We start from the raw sequence: 17,700 nt of genomic DNA on the forward strand, positions 1-17,700 counted from the left end.
ATACCAGTGAAGCAGCATTTTTCATGACTTTCAGCACATTTATCTAACACTAAAAAATTTAAATATGATGGGGGTTTTTGAGTTCCTCCCTGTCAACACAGACTGCAAGAGAAGCTGGCCCCACTTGCTTTACTCTACTCCCTCTCTGAAGCAGCAAACACAGACCCTGCAGCTACTGCTCCCCCTTCACTGCACACGGTTCCAGTGAATCCACGACACAATCCAGTGACACCTACTTAGGCAGCCACCATTTTAGCAGTTCCTGTGAAAAAAAAACACCACCAAAACAACACATGACCTACCCACAAACACTGAAAGGCCCTGCTATAAGGTACTGCTCTCCTGTTTCTCTCCTTTCATCATTGAGAACTCAAGTTTAACTATTTCCAGTCATCTGTGTTCTACTGAATTCACCCATTTTTACCTTTCCGTAAAATAGTACTGACATATAAAAATACTTCCTTGTAAAGTAGGGAGCCATGGAGGGGGGAAAACAGTAGACACAGCAGGCACCTTCCAACAATATATGTTATGCAGATGAAATAAAAGGCAAGAGCATTTCACAAAGAGGCCTCAACTAAATGTCATTTTCCATTTGATCCCAAAAAACTCTAGCCCAGACAAACTATCTAGAGCTTCAAAATAGCTGAATTCAACATCAGATGCAAAACAAAAAGGTTGTTTACAAATCAAGATCTCCTTTTAAAAACATTTTAATAGGACTTTTTCACATTTATTTTCCCTCTTTTGCCTAAGTTTCGCTTCCAATCCTCAGCACTTTGCATAATAAGTTTGTTCTCTAATATGAAGAAAATTTATATAGCGACTTTCTTCCTTTGAATGTTGCTGACAGAGGAAGGTGACTGGCTTGCTGTTTGTTTTTTAAATCCATTAGCAAAGTCTGTGTGACTGCCCCAGCTTTTTGCTCTGGAAGGTGTGACGACCACTTCACCACCATCCCTTCTCCTGTCCCTAAAGCTCAGGCTGGCTCACACCCAGGCCTGCACAGCCCTCAGAAATGAAGCCACACAAGCCACAGGTCAGCAGGCAGTAACAATGTTTCCTGCATCCCACACTTCTGGCTCAATCCCTATGCTGGCCATTCCAAGCAAAACATTTCAACGAAGTCATGAAGGAGGCAGAGACATCAAACCCTGCACTCAGATTGTCAGCAGCAGTTCCAATAAGGTGGCCCTGTATCAGCACAGAGGTGAAGCTTTCCTTCCTTTTAACATGGATCAACTTACTGTCAACTCCCTTGGTCTCTTCAATGTGAAGACATGGATTTTAACTAGGTATTATGGAAAAATGCATCTTTTTTAATTCTAGTGCCTAGTGAACCACTGATGACTTTTGTTCAGGACTGCTTAAGAATGAAGTACCAGACCACAGGGCTGCTCACCAAGTGCAAAACAAATGGGAATAATGTAACAAAAGATGCTCAGGTCTACAGAAAATACAGCAACTCCACTAAGAACCCTCAGATTTAAATACCCACGTACATAAATTACAAATGGAGCAATTCTCCTGGAAAATAATACAGAATTCTTAATGTGAAAACGATAATAAAAAGTGGTAGCCTTTTCCCCTCCAAAGGAAACTAAGAAGTGTAACTACTGAAATGACTTTGTGGTAATGTGCCACTGGAATGAAAAGGGAGCCATACCTTTCTGAATTTCTGCTTCAGTCTTGTGCATAAAAGGCTTTCCTCACATTCACTCACAGTAACTTGCTTTATCTAAAGACTTTGCACATTGCTATTATGTTAGAATATATTTTGTAGCTGCACATTTGTTCACAGACAATACAAAGTCAAGGTGCTCAGTAATTTGGATTGTGAGGACATGAAGATGGATTAGGAGAGGGATCTGATCATCATTTACCCTATGATCTGTGGGGTCTGCTGCTCCCACACTGGATTCCTGCCTATTGCCTTACTCTAGATCTCACAGCCTAAAAAAAAAAAAAAAATCTATCTGTGCCACTGCATGTTATTCTTGCAGGCTTTTTTAGCCTAAAGAAACAGGGTAGAAAAAGAGGCTGGCTTGATAAGGTGAAAGAAAATACCCCATCTGGACAAGATGCCTGCAAAAGGAAATTGCAGAGTCATAAGTGCTATATTAAGCTATTTCATAGAATCTCCTGCCCTCAACCTCTCCACTTCCTTTTTCCTTAAAAGTGCTTAGATTTAATTTTCTCCCTGTATGCTCGCAAAGCCTCACTACCATTTAGGCCAAAACACTAATGCTACTGTCGCAGAGAAGACCAAAGGACAAAACACAGGAAGTAATTCAAGGTATGACTTTTTTTCCCCAATTCGTTATTCCCAAGGACAATGAAAAAAGCCCTAGTAAGCACAGCAAGCTCAGCTCCCATGATCTGCTATTTCAAGCTGCAAGTTGCACATACCACTCTTTAAAACCTGCAAAAAGTAATACATAAACAACACTTGCTCACACTGTTGTGTTCCAAGAGTTCAGTTAACCAGTAGGTAGAAAACAACCCTCAACTGATAGCATGCTTTCTTCCCTACAGTAATTACAGTAAAACACGTATAGAAGGTAGAATTAGAAGAACAAGTTTTGGAAAATTAAATTTTTTCCTCTGTATTTTTATGACCTGTGAAAGTTAGAAATTGCTTTATTTAAGGAGGACACATTAAAGTTGTACAAGCAAAATTAATTCTGATATATTCTATCTTATGAGTGTTTGTCCTCACATCACAACCTTCTCAGTGTGGTGGTGTGCATCCATACACATGCCTGTGTCTCTCCTCCTGTCTACAATTCCAGTGTTAAAGCAAAATCCTAAATGACAAACTCCACTACACAATCATCCGACTGATATCACACGGGCAGAGCTGTCACTTGATACATCACAAGGGCATCTTGAGCTAACAGTAAGTTACAACAAACTATACATAGAAAACCTACAGAATGGAGGCAGCATTGCCAGAAGGTTTCAGATGTTCTCTGACAGCCAGGTTGTCAGATTCAGAGACCTGGATTCCATGCAAGGCACAAGAAGGTGCTACAAAGCTTTGCATGTACTTCTGCTATCTGTATCTTAGCTATTTCATCTTTTCTCATCCAAAACCTGTCTGTCTCACCTAACCTGTTATAATCTTACCTTCTCATGTTCCTCACACCACACTTGCCTGTCCTTGCTGGTCATCTGTCAGTTCCCTGTCTAATGTTTCTCCTTTGGCAATACAAACTGACAGATGCAGTACTCTCCTGATGCAATATTTTCCATTCCATTAGCACCCAAAAACCTACTAACACCTCAGCAAGTCCACCATTTTCAAGAATCCCATTAATTTCCTAGAATGAGACATCTTTTTTCAACAGTCAGTCTTCGTCTCCCACAACACAGATGTTTCAGTTCCCATCTCCTGGAACAATCAGTCTGTGTGCTGGCCTGCTCCAGCTCACAACCCTGGGATGCCCTAGAGAGGAGCTCCCTCCTCTCCCCTCTACAGAAACTGCAGAGCCCTACAGGCTCCAGGACAGATTCTCAGTTCTGGTGCAGCTCCAGTGCTGACATACCCTACAGGCAGGGCTCTGCAATTCAGGGGAGACATCACAGTCAGCCCCAGGCTCGTGCATGCTCAGTGGGGGTGGCATCTTCAGAATTTCTAACCAGCCTTAGGCACGCTAAAGCTGCAACTATTCCTTTGACATCTTATCTCTCAGTTAATTCTCATGGGAACATAAAAAGTATCCTACATGTAATATCAATAACCATTTTTATATATATTTTGTATATACACTTCTTTTTGATAGTCAAACCCACAGTAACAGATACTCACATTCACTATAATTCATATTCACTATTTACAGTAGCGAAACAGACCCCAACCTCAATACGCAGATTCTCTAAAGTACAGACAAACCTGCTACCTTGCTTTGTTAAGTTCTTATCCACCCACCAGAAAATAGGGACACTTTTATTCCACTTTCTGGTGGAAAGGGAATTAAGGTATGGTGGTAAAGACTAAAACTACAGTAAAAATGCTGCAATCATGGCATGCTCTATCTCCCCAAAAGGACTCCAGGTTTTCACCATCTTCTGATGAAAATTAAATGACAAAGTGCATTTACAAATGCTTTAAATATTGTTATCTTTTGCTGAAAAGTAAGCTGGAAGTTTTCCAAGGCAAAGGTAACATGTATATACTTTGAAAACACGCAGTGTTGTTTAGTGAATGTTTATCATTATTTACTTGCTGGAAAGAGTAAAAAAAATGAAGAAAAGTACAAAACCCAAAGAGAATCTCATTTTCTCCTTTTCCAATTTGCACACCTGTGTTGGGAGTCTTTTGATAAAGCCAGTGGCCAATCAGCACACGCTATTTCACTGTGATGAACAGCACAACGTGGTGTGGTAACAGCTCAGAAGGCTGGAAAATAGTACTTGGTGAAAATCAATACAATCTGTTAGGAGGTGGAATCTTCACAAGACCTCAGAAGTAAGGACATCACAGACCTCTCTATGCAATGAACTTTCCTGAGATAAAGCTGCTCTTTAAAAGAAATAAGTCCCATTGTGCAAAGCACAGCTCACACAAAGTCATATAATGAACAGATCTTCTACCCAGAAATAAACTGCTTTAGAAAATGCAGCTTTTTACCAGAACTGGCTTTTGGGTCTCCTCTTGACAGCTGGCATCCTTCTCCAAAGCAGCACAGTGGAATGTCCAATATCTGTAAACTACTTTAGATCTCACAGTAACAGAAGAAAAACAGTACACTGACTGTTTAAACAGTGCACTCAGAAAGCACCCTTACAGAAATTGCCACGTCAGACATCACAACTGGGTGGCAACTGGTTTGTAATCTCTGGCATGGGGCCTTCCAGTCCCAGAACCATCATTCAGAAAAACAGCAGCTGGCACACAAAGATCAGAAATGTCAATATTGATTAAAGTTACATTCCAATGTCAAAATTTTAAAGCTATATGAAATTTTCAGACTGCTGGGCTTTGCAGGGGGAAAAAAGCAATATTGGCTTTCCAAAGAGGTTTCTGATCTGTGAAACACAAACTGGTAATGCAGTAATAGCCAACATCCCAGCAAGAACGAAGGTCTCCTACCGTAGGTGCTCTCAACCTCAACACACAGAGCCCCCTTTCTCACAAACAATCTGAGCGCAAACGGGGTGGAGGAACAGGGCTTACCTCGAATTGTTAAGAGGTTGACACACTTCACTGGAGTTAGAAGCAGAAGAATACGGTAATCTTATGACTGCCTGGCTCCTAGAAGGGCCGGGGGGCTCTCTGATGAATGCATTTATTGCTGTAATCTTGAGCCAAATGCCTAAGGGTGACTGCTATTTCAAATCCTCTAAAGCCTGCAAAAACAGATGATCCATTGTTTAAAGATTTTAACTAAAAAGACCAAGGTTGCAAAGCCTCAGGCAGAAAGAACAATGAAACACTAGACAGGAGAGCACTTTGCATTAGTTTCCTGACCACATACTGCTGTGCTTTGCACACTATACAAGAAACAGCAGCTATCAGACCTTTGTGTTGAGAAGGTTTTTACTGAAAAGGAAAGAGAAAGAGGATTTCTCTGCCCGGTCTCATAGCTACCTGCTCCCAAATGTACTATATACCAAAGGTTTTAAGCCTTAGCAGTGATTAATTGTGTCCAATAACAAGCCACATTAAATGGCACAGAATTTTTAAAGCACTTAGCAGTGCCAATGAGGACCCTTTAATAAAATGCTTCAAGCTGAATACTTAATATTGCAGTATTCAAAAAAATCTGCAGTTTGTACATTTAAAGCATGGCTACTATGCTGTTCAGCTATTGCTGTAGTGGCAATGCTGCCCTTGTGCACGAAGCTTGCCAAGCCAAAAAGAATGCACTGTGACTTGCTCCCCGGGAGAGAGACAACACATCTGAGCAACTGGGACAGAGGAAGAACTATTGCACTTGTTGCTCTCATGTACTGCTTCCTAGAATTTGCTATGTCCAAACCTAATAAAACTTAAACGTTTCTAAGAATTTTTGTGTGACACTTTCTCATCCCTGTTTAAGATGCTCTTGGGTGCCAGTGATAGGACACAGTCTTCTGCACCAGTATGAACAACTCAAAGCTAGACTCAGACCAGGACTAGTCAAAACTCATTGCAGTTTTTTTCTTGTATTCCCCACTGATCTCCATTTTTGCAGCTCGAGTGGAGCCAGCCTAACAGGCAGAAAAAAGGGTAAGAAGTGTCCTCACACTCACAGGGTGGATTTCACTGCAGTAGCCAGCTTGTTCCCGTAACTTCACATGGAAAAAAAAATTCTTTCTGCATCTCCTTCCTTTTCCTTCAAGACAGATGGCATCAAGCTAGATAAGATTTTCTACAAAGTATTACCTAAAGATAATAAATTTTAGGAAATTTATATTTTAAGACTTGAGTGCTATATCCTAATGTCTGTGCATACAAGGTCATTTCCATTTTATGTGGCCAAGAGGTGCCTCATCTTACTCCAGCTATCACGAAAGTCCTGGCATTTATGCTCAGAACCACCTCCCCACCTTTGTCAGCAGTTTCACTGCTACACTGGAAGACACCTGTAGTAAAAGGTCATGACTGAAAATGACGATGGAACTCCACACAGCCCCATGAAGTTACAATATCCCAACATAATGAGGGTAGCAGAGGCTCTGTAACACCAGTGCCAAAAGTTGTGAAGACAGGACAAAATGAGCAGAGCTCTTGACACCCGTTTCAAGCTTGGTGTCACCAGTTCCATCCTGGCAGATCAAGCATAAAGTTTCCAAATCACTAACTCACAAAGACCAAACAACATCTTTATTCCTACCTATGCTTTCTCCAGAAGCCAAATGACAGGGAGAAAAACAGCATCTTGTACTTGTGGCTTACACCCTGCATCTCTAGGAAGATGTGTTTGTTGTTTTTTAAGCTGGTTTATTTCTAAAAAGATCCAATATAGACTTTAATATCAAATGTTTTACAGACATACCCTTCAAGAACAGCCCTGCTTGCAGTGCAGACACTATATCAATTTCCACTGCCCTGTCTCTCAGCACTGCCAGTAGCTGATCGTCACCCTTGCACAGGATGCACTTCAGAAACATAGAATTGCAGGAAGGGCCTAAGCACTCACAACTATTTCAGTCCCCAAAAAGCTGTCCAGAATAGTATAATGGGTCAGATTGTTGGAGTCAGGGTTCTATGAAAAGATGGTGAGGAAAACACACAAACGCTTTTGTTTCTTTGTTTTGGTTTCACTTAACAAGATACTGGGAAAAAAAAAAACAAAAGAAGAACCATTCCATAGAAACAAAACCAGTTTTCTGACATAATGTGTCATGCCCTTTGGTCTGCACCTTGATCAGAGCAACTGCTTCACTCTTCCCCTAGAGACGCATCTTCTTCACAAACTATATTGCTATTACTTTTTCAATCTTTCCCCTTACAGGAAATCAGCGATATAAAAACTAAACCAGTTTTCAATTACAAGTGGAAAAGGAGGACTGCAGTTACTGGCTCTCAGTCTGCAGGGCATGCAGCTTGGCTCTCACCATGCTGCTTGTTCCCAGCATCGTCCCTAAGTTTCTCACGCCCACCATTATTTAAGTCTATTCCAGATAACTTTGACATTTAAAAGACTGATGCAAAGAGAAGTAGCACAAGACTCCTCTTCAGCTTACACCATGTGAAATCGTACTTCTAGGGAGATCATCTGGCATGTCTTCAGGTGGTCAGACCTCTCCTCCAAAGACAGCAGCTTTGACATGCCATCAACTCATCCTATCCCCAAAACACTCTTCAGTGTGTCAATACAAAAGCATTTGAGCCTGATTGTGTTTCTTACTGACCAATTGAAAAGTAATATTTTCTCTTTTGGAGAATGATAACACAGCAAAAAAGGAGGTTTGTTTTGTTCTGTTAATTTCCCCATCAGTTTCCTGATCCTCCTTGCTGAGTGGCTGTGCCAAAAGTGAGAAGGGTCACTATAGGATTGGATTGCTTTCCTCATTGGTAGTGTCAACTTAAATGCAAACCAAGAGGAGTATGTGCAAAGGGCACCTTCACCCTGCCTTCATTCAGCAACAGGAAAATGCTAGGACTAACAAAAGTAAGATAATTATATGATAGCTCTACAACATACAAGAGATTTAACTATATCCACCTCAGAGAAACATTATGTTCAACACCAACTGCAGTTATAGCAAGTTCTGAACACTAGTTTGTTCTTAACCTGCCCACATACACAACATGAGACCAAAGAGGAGCTTTGAGCTCTGCCTGCTACCACAGGCACCGTACCACTCTGTGGCTAGTGAAGAATCTGTATTTAAAAGTAATGCTGGGAAAGGCAAACATCAATATTCTGTCTGAGGCAAAGCAAGTTTTCCTGTAGAAAGCTCTGTGTTTATATGGACTTGGGCCATGGAAACATACTCTGTTCCATGCACAGTTACAGGATACTAAAATAAAGATGCAAACACATGATGAAAGTACATTTTTACGGTAGCCTTGACTCAGGAAAGTTGGCTTATTCACACCATGCTTTGATACAAGCAACCAGACCTGAAACAGGAACATAAAGGAAGGATATGACTGGAAGTCTGCAGACAAAACTAAATCAGGAGAGTGACAGATCTCTGCCTGTGAGGAAGATGATTATGACTCAGCCATAAGTAAAGCACATGCAGCTGAGCTTAAAGATCAAAGTGAATCCAGAACATTTCATTGAGAAGTAATAAACACAACAAAATCACAAGTAACAAATTAAAATACATTATTTGTAACCAAAATAGGGGACAGGAGAAAGCGTGATGTTTCAGAAGTGTTCTGGACAACAGATCAGACAAGGAGACCAGCAATTTATGACAGCCTTCAATGCTGAAATGAATCTGCCACTTCAGGGCTGACGGACTGGGCCAAGATCCCACTTTATCCCACTGAAAAAGCAGATTTAACACTGCAAGAGCTCATGTTGTTCTTACAGCTGATGAAACAGGGAGCTGCAGCCGTCCTCATGCACACACTCTGTTGATTGATGCAATGCCTACACTAGTTTCTGCCTGCTCTAATAGCCCCACTGCCTTCAATAACTGGAAGGACAAGCAGTTCACCAACAGTAAGGTGACGATTATTTCGGTAGCTCCAACACTGAGACAAATGATGTCACTTCAAAGACTTCTCTATACTTGAAACAGACCCACATACAGGTGATGACCAGAAGAGTAACACAAACAACACATGGGTGATGACAGATGCAAGAGGATGACATTTTAAGAGGTCAGCCAAGATACCAACCTTTTCTCAACCAAAAACTTCTGCCTTTAATTAGATTGCACAAGAGTTCTCAGTCTTACTTGCTCCTCGTTCATCTTTGGCCATCAAATATTAAGAAGTATTCGAGTTGTTGTGAAATTACATTATTTATTGCAAGCGGGATCTACAAGTAATGTGCCACTGCGTTGGGACACTCCAAGCCTAATTTCACCATTTGTTTGAAGTTAAGCTCCCAGCAGTGCAAAACACACACTGTGCAGAAGAGAAGCCTGTCTCTTTACAGAAAAATAATCATAGGCCAGTACATGACATTCTCCTTGCTTCTGGAGCCAACTACAATCTCTATGGTTAAGGTTCTGAATTGAACAAAGACCTACTTATGGTCTGGTCTGACTCCATTCTGACAGGTATGGCTGGCCAGGACCACAGTAAAGTTCTGGTTACCAGTTACAGCGGAACCCTGGATATTGGACAACTCAAACACAAAGGGAAGGGCAAAGACAATCAACAGCTGTAGAACAAGACATAACATTTGGCACTTGCAAAAGATTTCAGAATAAAGTGAGAGTGGCACAGAATCACTATGTCAGTACCAGTCTAAAAAGAAAAATCTAGAGAAAATGCTCTCTAAAATATGGGAAACATAGTAAAGACCAGAAGAGACAAATTTACGTAAATCAATTAATAGTGAAGGTATTGAAAATGCTATGCTGAAAGCAAGCCAGGATTAGGAGCAAGTTAGTGCCTCTCTGGAAGGTGTACAATTTACCTTCTGCTCAGATACTTATCCTGCTGACATTTTCTACATCTGGACTAACATTCTCAGCTTTTAATATATTCAGTGGAAAATCAGAAAAGAACTTCCAGTATGTGATTCACCTCAACAAATGTGGACATCTGTTTTAGACTGAAATGAATTGTGCCCTTACACACCCTTAAATATAAAGGGAACTTACAGTGCTCAACTCAGATGTGGACACCCCAGTTGTGCATCTTCACATGTAGTCAGGTGAGTCAAACTCTCAGCATCCATCCAAGAGATGCCTGAACAGACTGTTTTAAAAGCCCTTTCTGGTACAAAATTTCCCACACACTCTAAAGCACTGGTAAGGGCTAGGAGAGCTAACACAAACACTAAGAGGTTCTTAGGACAAAAGACATTTATAAATGTTCTGTTTTCTTCTAACCTTTCTGAAGGAAATTTCAAGTTTCTCTGCTTTTCTAAATTGAACTCTACTTGGAGCATATCACAGCTAAGCCTATCATCCCACTGTTTCCTTTGAGAATTAATACCAAAGCGACTGAAAATCTAAGAGTTAAAGAGCTCTAAAAATCCAAATGCAAGCTCTGATACTACTTCAGAAGTACTGCCAAGCAAATTAGCCTTAATTAGAGACAAGCTTAAAGACCAATAAAATATTAAGCTAATGGAATCATCTGAAACCATAAAACTAAACATGATCAAAGGAAAACAAGTTGCTCTGTCACATAATCTGATGGTCCTGACATGGGAGCCTCCCAAATCGAACTACTCAGAGGAATGTAATATTCTTGGATGGTTCTTGATGCAGAATTGAAGGATGTAGGAGACTGGAGAAATAAAGAGAAGAGAAAGGGCAGAGTGCTAGGGTTATATGCTTTCAAAGAGACTGACCAGATGGCAGACCAGAACCGCAAAAAGAGATTAAGAAGGGATAAAATTGTCATTTTGCTGTCTCTCTTTCCTCCTTCCTTTTTGTATCAGTTATGCCAACCCAGCTCCCAAACTTATGACTGAAAACAGAGAAAAAAACGTATCACTAAACAAAAGCAGCAGTGACCCCTAAGTCCAAAGAGGGCTACGACTTATTGGCGTATCATGTAACACATGCAGTTTTATGTCCTACTCTCCCACTGTGGAAACCTTCCCTGAGGAGGCAGCCTGTGAGCCTGTTCATGTGAGCTACTGTACTGGCATGGGAAGGTAGGAGAGGAAGGGACAGACTCTACTGTCTCTTGCTTTACGAGAATGCCCTAGGCAAACTTTTCTACTAATGTAGACATTTCCAAATAGGAAAAAAAATCAGAACAATGCACTGCAGTGTCAAGAACAGATCAGGCTAGTGCAGTATAACTGTACTTGTACCCCATGAAAACTCTAGATCAAACTCCCTCATTTCCACCACATGCTCAAAACAAGACAAAATGCTGTAGATGGTACGTGCGCTGTGACACGCACAGAGCACAGGACCAGCACCAGGACCTGCACAAGTCCTGTACACTGAGCAGAAGACAAAATGTGCCTCTCCTTTTTCACCTTCCTTTGATTCCAAGAAAATAAGAACATCAGTATCTAATCGCTGTTAGTTTTAATGCTTAATTTTATAATTTGTATTTAATGACAAATATTACACTCACTTAATGGAAAGAAAGAGTACACTATTTTAGACTAAGTTAAGGCATTAACATTTCAGCCTGAGACAAGCTGCAAACACTGTTGATACTCCATGTCTGCAACTGCAGCAGGAACAACAGCAGCAGTTACACACAGCTACAAACACACTTGGAAGAGACAGGTATTTCTGAACATCTTGGTGTTGCTGGTACATAAGCAAGTGCTGCATGGAGCTTTCTTTGTTATTATGCACTGTCCATTTTACTTGACAAATTCAAAAGCAGGCTGAGTCTACAGAGAGAGAGATGACCCTTCTCCTTGTTTGGAGAGTTTGGGAGCTTTAAAAAACAAGAAAACAGCAATTCCCACTTCTGTGAAAACAGATCTTGTGACACTGCCCAGTGAAAGCCACAAATATTTTGAGAAAGTCCAAACTGCATTTACAATCTTATCAATCCCCTTGCATTTGCTGCTAAATCAGTTAGCTTACTAAAATATCAGAGCAGGCATGAACGTGATGGAGGATATCTTCCTGGTGCAGAAGATTAATTCATCACTCATGTCTAGAGATTTCTACTGCATTTTTAATAGAGCACATATGGATTCAGTCTACTGATCTATATCATCTCCTTTCTCGATATGGGTTTATATTGAAAAACAGTCCCCAAACAGCAATTGCCAGAGGCCCAAGACCTTCGAATATTGCTATGCAGAAAGAAAAGGTACAGCTGTGATCTGTATACTCCAGTAAATCTTTCAGTGGCGATTTAAGACTGCTCCACAGCTCTACTGGAGATTCCTGTCTCCAGAGCAGATTCAGCAAAGCAGAAAGTCTGTCTGTACCTTTGCTGCTGCACCGCACCACACAGCCTGCGACCTCAAATTCAATGGCTGAAGAATAGGAACACAGTTCCTTATGACTTTGCTGCAGTGGGAAAATTGTCAGTGTAAGGGCAGGGGGCACAGCTTAACAAAAACAAAACAAAACAAACAAACAAAAAAAAAAGGGAGAAACAAACCTCAGCCTTAGAGATTTCCAAAGCTGATGTCGGAGCACCCTGAGCTTGGGCGTGAGCTGCACCAGCCCACGGTGCCTGCAGACTGTGCTGTTACAGGCCAGAGGTGAAGTGCTCCAGCATGGGCATAATGAAGTGCAGAGTTTCACCTCTTTGCATTGTGTTCAATTAACCAAAGCAACTGCACTCAGCAAAGTCACAGTGAATTTTCTAAAGACAGGTAATGTTGGTCCGGGTCTTCTAAAAATACCCTCCCAGCACTAGCCTTTTACTAGTCCTGCACTGCTCAAAGCCTGCCATCAGACAACTGCAGCAACGTGGATGTATTTGTATTCTGTGACAGAGACCAGAAAGACAGATAGAAAAACTGAACTCAAAGACCCTTGAATAAGCAACAGCTACGATGAGACTAGAAAAGCAAAGAGAGTAAACAGGAGCATTCACCCCAATTATTTCCAGAATCCACGACAGACCTGGCACCCGTGCCCCGCATTACCACCACCATCTGCCTGTGTGCTGCTGCTGCTGCTGCTGCAGCATTGCTGCCTTACACCCACAAACTCCACTGCAGCTGCCTGTTGATAAGCAAATTTGATACACTGCAAAGGCTGCTGACAGCCAGAGGCTGCTCCCCTGTCTATAAAATATCCTGTAATAAATTACATTACAGACTGGGGAAAAGGATTCAGAAGAGCAAGAATTAAAACACAACCTTATAAGCGCTAAATGAGACCAATTAAAGGAGATTTGCTACAAGTGCTAAGGGATTTTGACCTGAGCTGTAATCAGGGATAGATATGCATTCCTTTGAAAGAGGAAAATGAGTAAGAGATCATGTGTAAACAACTCTGCCAATTAAAATGAAATGGATTATCTTATCTGTGCAGCTCTGCTTAGAGAATCACCGAATATTCTAGATATACCACAGAGAGATCTGAGACAGTCATTCAATCCTCTGAAACAAGCCTCAGTGAGAAGGAGATAGGCTGTGGTTCAGGGCATATCGAGGCCTCAGCTGCATTTGGTTATTTTTCTTCCCCCTCCCTTTTTTTTTTTTAAGAAATCATGAAATTATGAAATTAAATACAAAATTAGGCTCAGGCTTTTCTATCAGGCCACCAATATGAATTCTTATGCAGATCAGTCTGATGGTTAAGCATCACAACAGTAAAACACGCCTTACACTAAAACCATGCAGCAGACCCCCATCAGTGCTCTGCCAGACATGGCCATGAAATGGTGAGCTTGCCCGTGTGCACACTCATGTGCTGATAAACAATCGCATGTATTCTTCCATACCTCAAAACACCAAGTCTCATTTTTTTCTGTATCACAATCCCATTTTGCTGCCAGATGCCCCAGAACTGCTCTCCTCATGGGCAGCAATACTGGAAGACTGGATTGGCTCTCACTCTCTGAGACCCCCACACCCATGAGCGAAAGTCATTTCTGCAACTGGAGCAAAAAATTTAACATGGGCAGCTGTACCACTGATCCTGCCCTGTGTCCTTGCTCTCAGCCCATTCTGAGCTGCACTTTTTAAAAAAAATCCAGTTCTTCTTAGTTCAAAATGATATATATGTAAAAAAAAGGCATTTTTACAAGCACTGAAGAAATATTAAACAGATGAAGAAAAGACCCATTAGAAAACCACATTCAAGAAGCAACAAGGGAAAAACAGTACATGGACTTGGGGGAGAGCAAAAACTAAAAGACGAATTTGGGATGAGGCACAAAAATATAAGAAGAAAGCAGCAAGTGGACAAGACAGTAACTCTGAGAGGTATGTACTTGTTCACAGTTGCTGACAGTAGAAAATTTTTAGAACATTTCGTGCTGGTTGCCAGAATTAAGAACAGAGTTTCTCCACTGTCTCAAAACTGTGGAGTGGAGTCAGGCTACTTTTGGAATCAGACTAGCTCTTAACACACCACAATCATTTCTGTGCAGTAGTACAAACTGAAATGCTTTTCTGTGTCCAACCTTCCTGCAGTTGGATCAGTGACCTCAGCGCCATGAAAACAGCTGCACCGAGAAGCCCATCAGAGAAACACTGCACAAACCCACTGTGAATGTCTCCGTGCGGCAGCTCTGCAGGGCTTGGCTCCGGGATCGCTTACTCGGGTGGGTGCAGAGCCAACTTGCACAGGCTCTGAGAATAAACTGATAAACTCATGGGGCTGATGCTGAGCGTCTAATTTTTATTGTCTCTTAGAGCGTTTTTGTACACAAAGCGTCCCACAAAACCGCTGCTACCTAGATTTACATCCTCCAAAATTGCACAATCCAATTACCACAGATAATTGAGGGCACCTAACCTGAAAAACTCATCAGAAGTTTCTAGGTTACCTCTTTACCACAAAGGGCAAGGTCACACTTCCTAATGAGAAATGCAAGTACAATTAACAACTCTGAGCACTTCTTTGGCAAGACCAGTCACAAAGAATCTCAGTGTGGAGTAGTGCAACTTGTGGCTGAATTCCGATATGTCACATTTGCCCACTTCTAATTCAGGCAACATAGAGTTTATTCAGTCTTGCATAAGCAAACAGAGGCGTCTCGTGCTTTATTTACCACTGCAAAAACATTTTAACGACTAAACGATAGGAAATGGTAGAGGAATGATTCCTCACCTTCCCCCAGCTTTCCCTACGTAACAGTTTTTGTTGTGTCTTCGCGGTAACACAACCGTACCCAGGGCCGGCCTGCACCGAACCAGCCCGCGATCTGCACAGGGCGAGCAGCGCAGCCGCACGGGGACAGCATCCCCCGGCCCGGGCACCGACAGCCCCCGGCCCGGGCACGCGGCTCGCTCAGCGCCGGTACCCCCGCACCAGCCACCGCCGCCGCGGGTAAACAAAGCCGGAGCAAGCCCGGGAGCGCAGCCCTGGCCCAGGACAGCGCTCCCCGCCCGCGGCCGACCACGGGGATTCCGAGGGGCGGCAGCCGCGATATGGCAGGAGCTGCCGCTCCGGGCCGGCGGCTGCGCGCCTGCAGAGACCACCCCGGTAGGGTGCCAAACCAGGCCGCGGGCACCGCCGGCACACGGAGCACCGTGTCGGGGCGCGGGTTCCCCGGGCGCGTTGCCGGCGGGGCCCCGCGGCCGCACAGGTGGCTGTGGGGCGGGGGCAGCGCCCTCCGCGCCGCCTGCACCGGCCCGGCCCCCGCCTGCCCCCGGGCCCGGTCGCCCCTCGCAGAGCCCCCGCCCGGGACCGCCGCCCCCTAGCCGGCACAACTTCCCCCGGCCCCGTTCGCTCTACCCCGCCGCCCTCTGAGCCGAGCCGGGCCGCGCCGCCACCACCGCGCTGCCCGCCCTCCTCCTCCCCCTCACCTGCCGCAGGGAGGCCCCGCCGGGCGGGCCAGGCAGAGCTCGGCTGCCCGAGGGAGGGCGGGCGAGTGTCCCCCGGTGCCGCGAGCAGCGCTCAGGTCGGTCGCGGCCCGCCGGCTCCCGAGCGCTGCGCGTCCCTCCGGCCGCTGGGGGAGCCGCCGCCGCGCCGCGCGGCCGCCATCTTCCGCGGGGGCGGGGCCGCCACCCCCGCACCGCCCCGAGCACGGCCCCGGCCACCGACCCACCCCGGGCACGGCCCCGGCCACCGACCCACCCCGGGCACGGCCCCGGCACCGGCCAGGACACCGGGCACCGACCCACCCCGGGCAGGGCGCGCAGCGGCTCCTGCGGCTCCGGCCGGGGGTTCCCGCAGTTGCGGGCGCGGGGCGGAAGGCGTGGGACGCCCAGGGCAACAGTAGGAAGGGACTAACACTGCTATGACAGCGGCGGCAGCCGCCGCCCGAGGAAAACAAACACGCACAGTGCAATTTGCTACTTTAGAAATGTGTAGAAAATTGTAGTAGGAAGCCAGAATGGGATGTGAAGCCACGGCATAGGATCATATGTTGCTAGTGGAGCAGACAGGCGGGCGGCAGTTCGGGAGTGCTGTTACACGGCCCTGCTTTTCGGTCTGATGTGCAGAAAGCGCTCACCACACCGCAGAGAGGGAGCGCTTGGGACAGGTTGGCATGACTGGGACCTGGAGTGGTCCAAGGCGACAAAGAGGAGCAAGCAGAGGGAAAACAGGTGCTCAGAGAACAGGGCCTCACACTAGCAAAGGGCTGCTTCGCATCCTGCTGTCAGAGGTTTGCTGGCACCTTGTGAATCTTAGGAAACCTTCAGAAAAGCAACACAAGAGGTGGATTTGCTATACAGGAACCTGTTCCTCTACTGAAAAGTTGAAAAAGCTTTAAAGTCACGGCTTTTGGACACATTTACCCAGGGCTTTTCCTCTTCAGCTAATCAGTTTGCACCTGAAGCACTGACCATGCTTCTGTAAGCCTGTTAAGCCCACATTAGCAAGTGAATCAAACAACCCAAGCAGACAAAGCTCTGAGCAGTCATATGGTAGTGCCCTTCAAAGGTCTGTTCTCCCTTTGGCAGACAGCACCCCCACCTCAGCAGGGGCTGATGAGGCAGCTGCTCCCACCCCCTGCAGTCACACCACACAGGTCTGTGCTGCCAAAATACCCAGCAGCACATATTTGAACACGTGATTGCATTTCTGTTGAATTAAACCAAACACGTGCCGCAGTGTTCACATCGGATTAATATCATCCCTCTGCCTGCAGCCATCCCAAAGCTAGTGTGGCAGCAACAGGTGATCCCAATCTACCATAAACCTTGCACTTTCCAAAACAGCTGAGCAAATCTGAGACAATAGAGGGAATATGTGGCAGCTCAGCACCTCGTGTCATGTGTTTGTAGCATTTCTGATTCAGTACTACATTTTGTGAAACTGGATTTATCATTTGAAGTACAGATTGATATTCAGGTAAAAATATTTTTTGTAGTTTCTATCTCTCCCCCAGTTGAACCATCTCAATTACACTGAGGAAGGGGAATCAATGACAGGAGTTTACGTTGTACATTATAATACACTATACAGGTGCAATTATACCAGCTAAAAAGTCCATTTAAATGTGCAGTGGAAGAAAACACCCCAAAATATGCTACATCTCTCCAAAACCTTCCTCCTCAAACCACCTGAGCA

The 17,700-nt window shown here is 44.2% G+C and overlaps 1 protein-coding gene across 6 annotated transcripts in view; it reads right to left on the reverse strand.

The window, feature by feature from the left end:
- Positions 1-16,179, reverse strand: part of NDST2 (N-deacetylase and N-sulfotransferase 2) — a 130,558-nt gene extending 114,379 nt beyond the window's left edge. For 5 of the 6 annotated variants that reach the window (XM_071564250.1, XM_071564235.1, XM_071564241.1 and 2 more), the window contains exon 1: positions 15,990-16,179. The gene's annotated coding sequence lies outside the window, so the exon portion shown is untranslated. Of the gene's footprint in view, positions 1-5,179; positions 5,234-15,989 lie in introns of those variants that run through there. The other variant, XM_071564236.1, reaches the window with a different exon arrangement.
- Positions 16,180-17,700: the final 1,521 nt, after the last annotated feature.

Source organism: Pithys albifrons, chromosome 9 (genome assembly GCF_047495875.1).
Source record: "Pithys albifrons albifrons isolate INPA30051 chromosome 9, PitAlb_v1, whole genome shotgun sequence".
In the NCBI taxonomy this organism is placed as follows: Eukaryota; Metazoa; Chordata; class Aves; order Passeriformes; family Thamnophilidae; genus Pithys; species Pithys albifrons.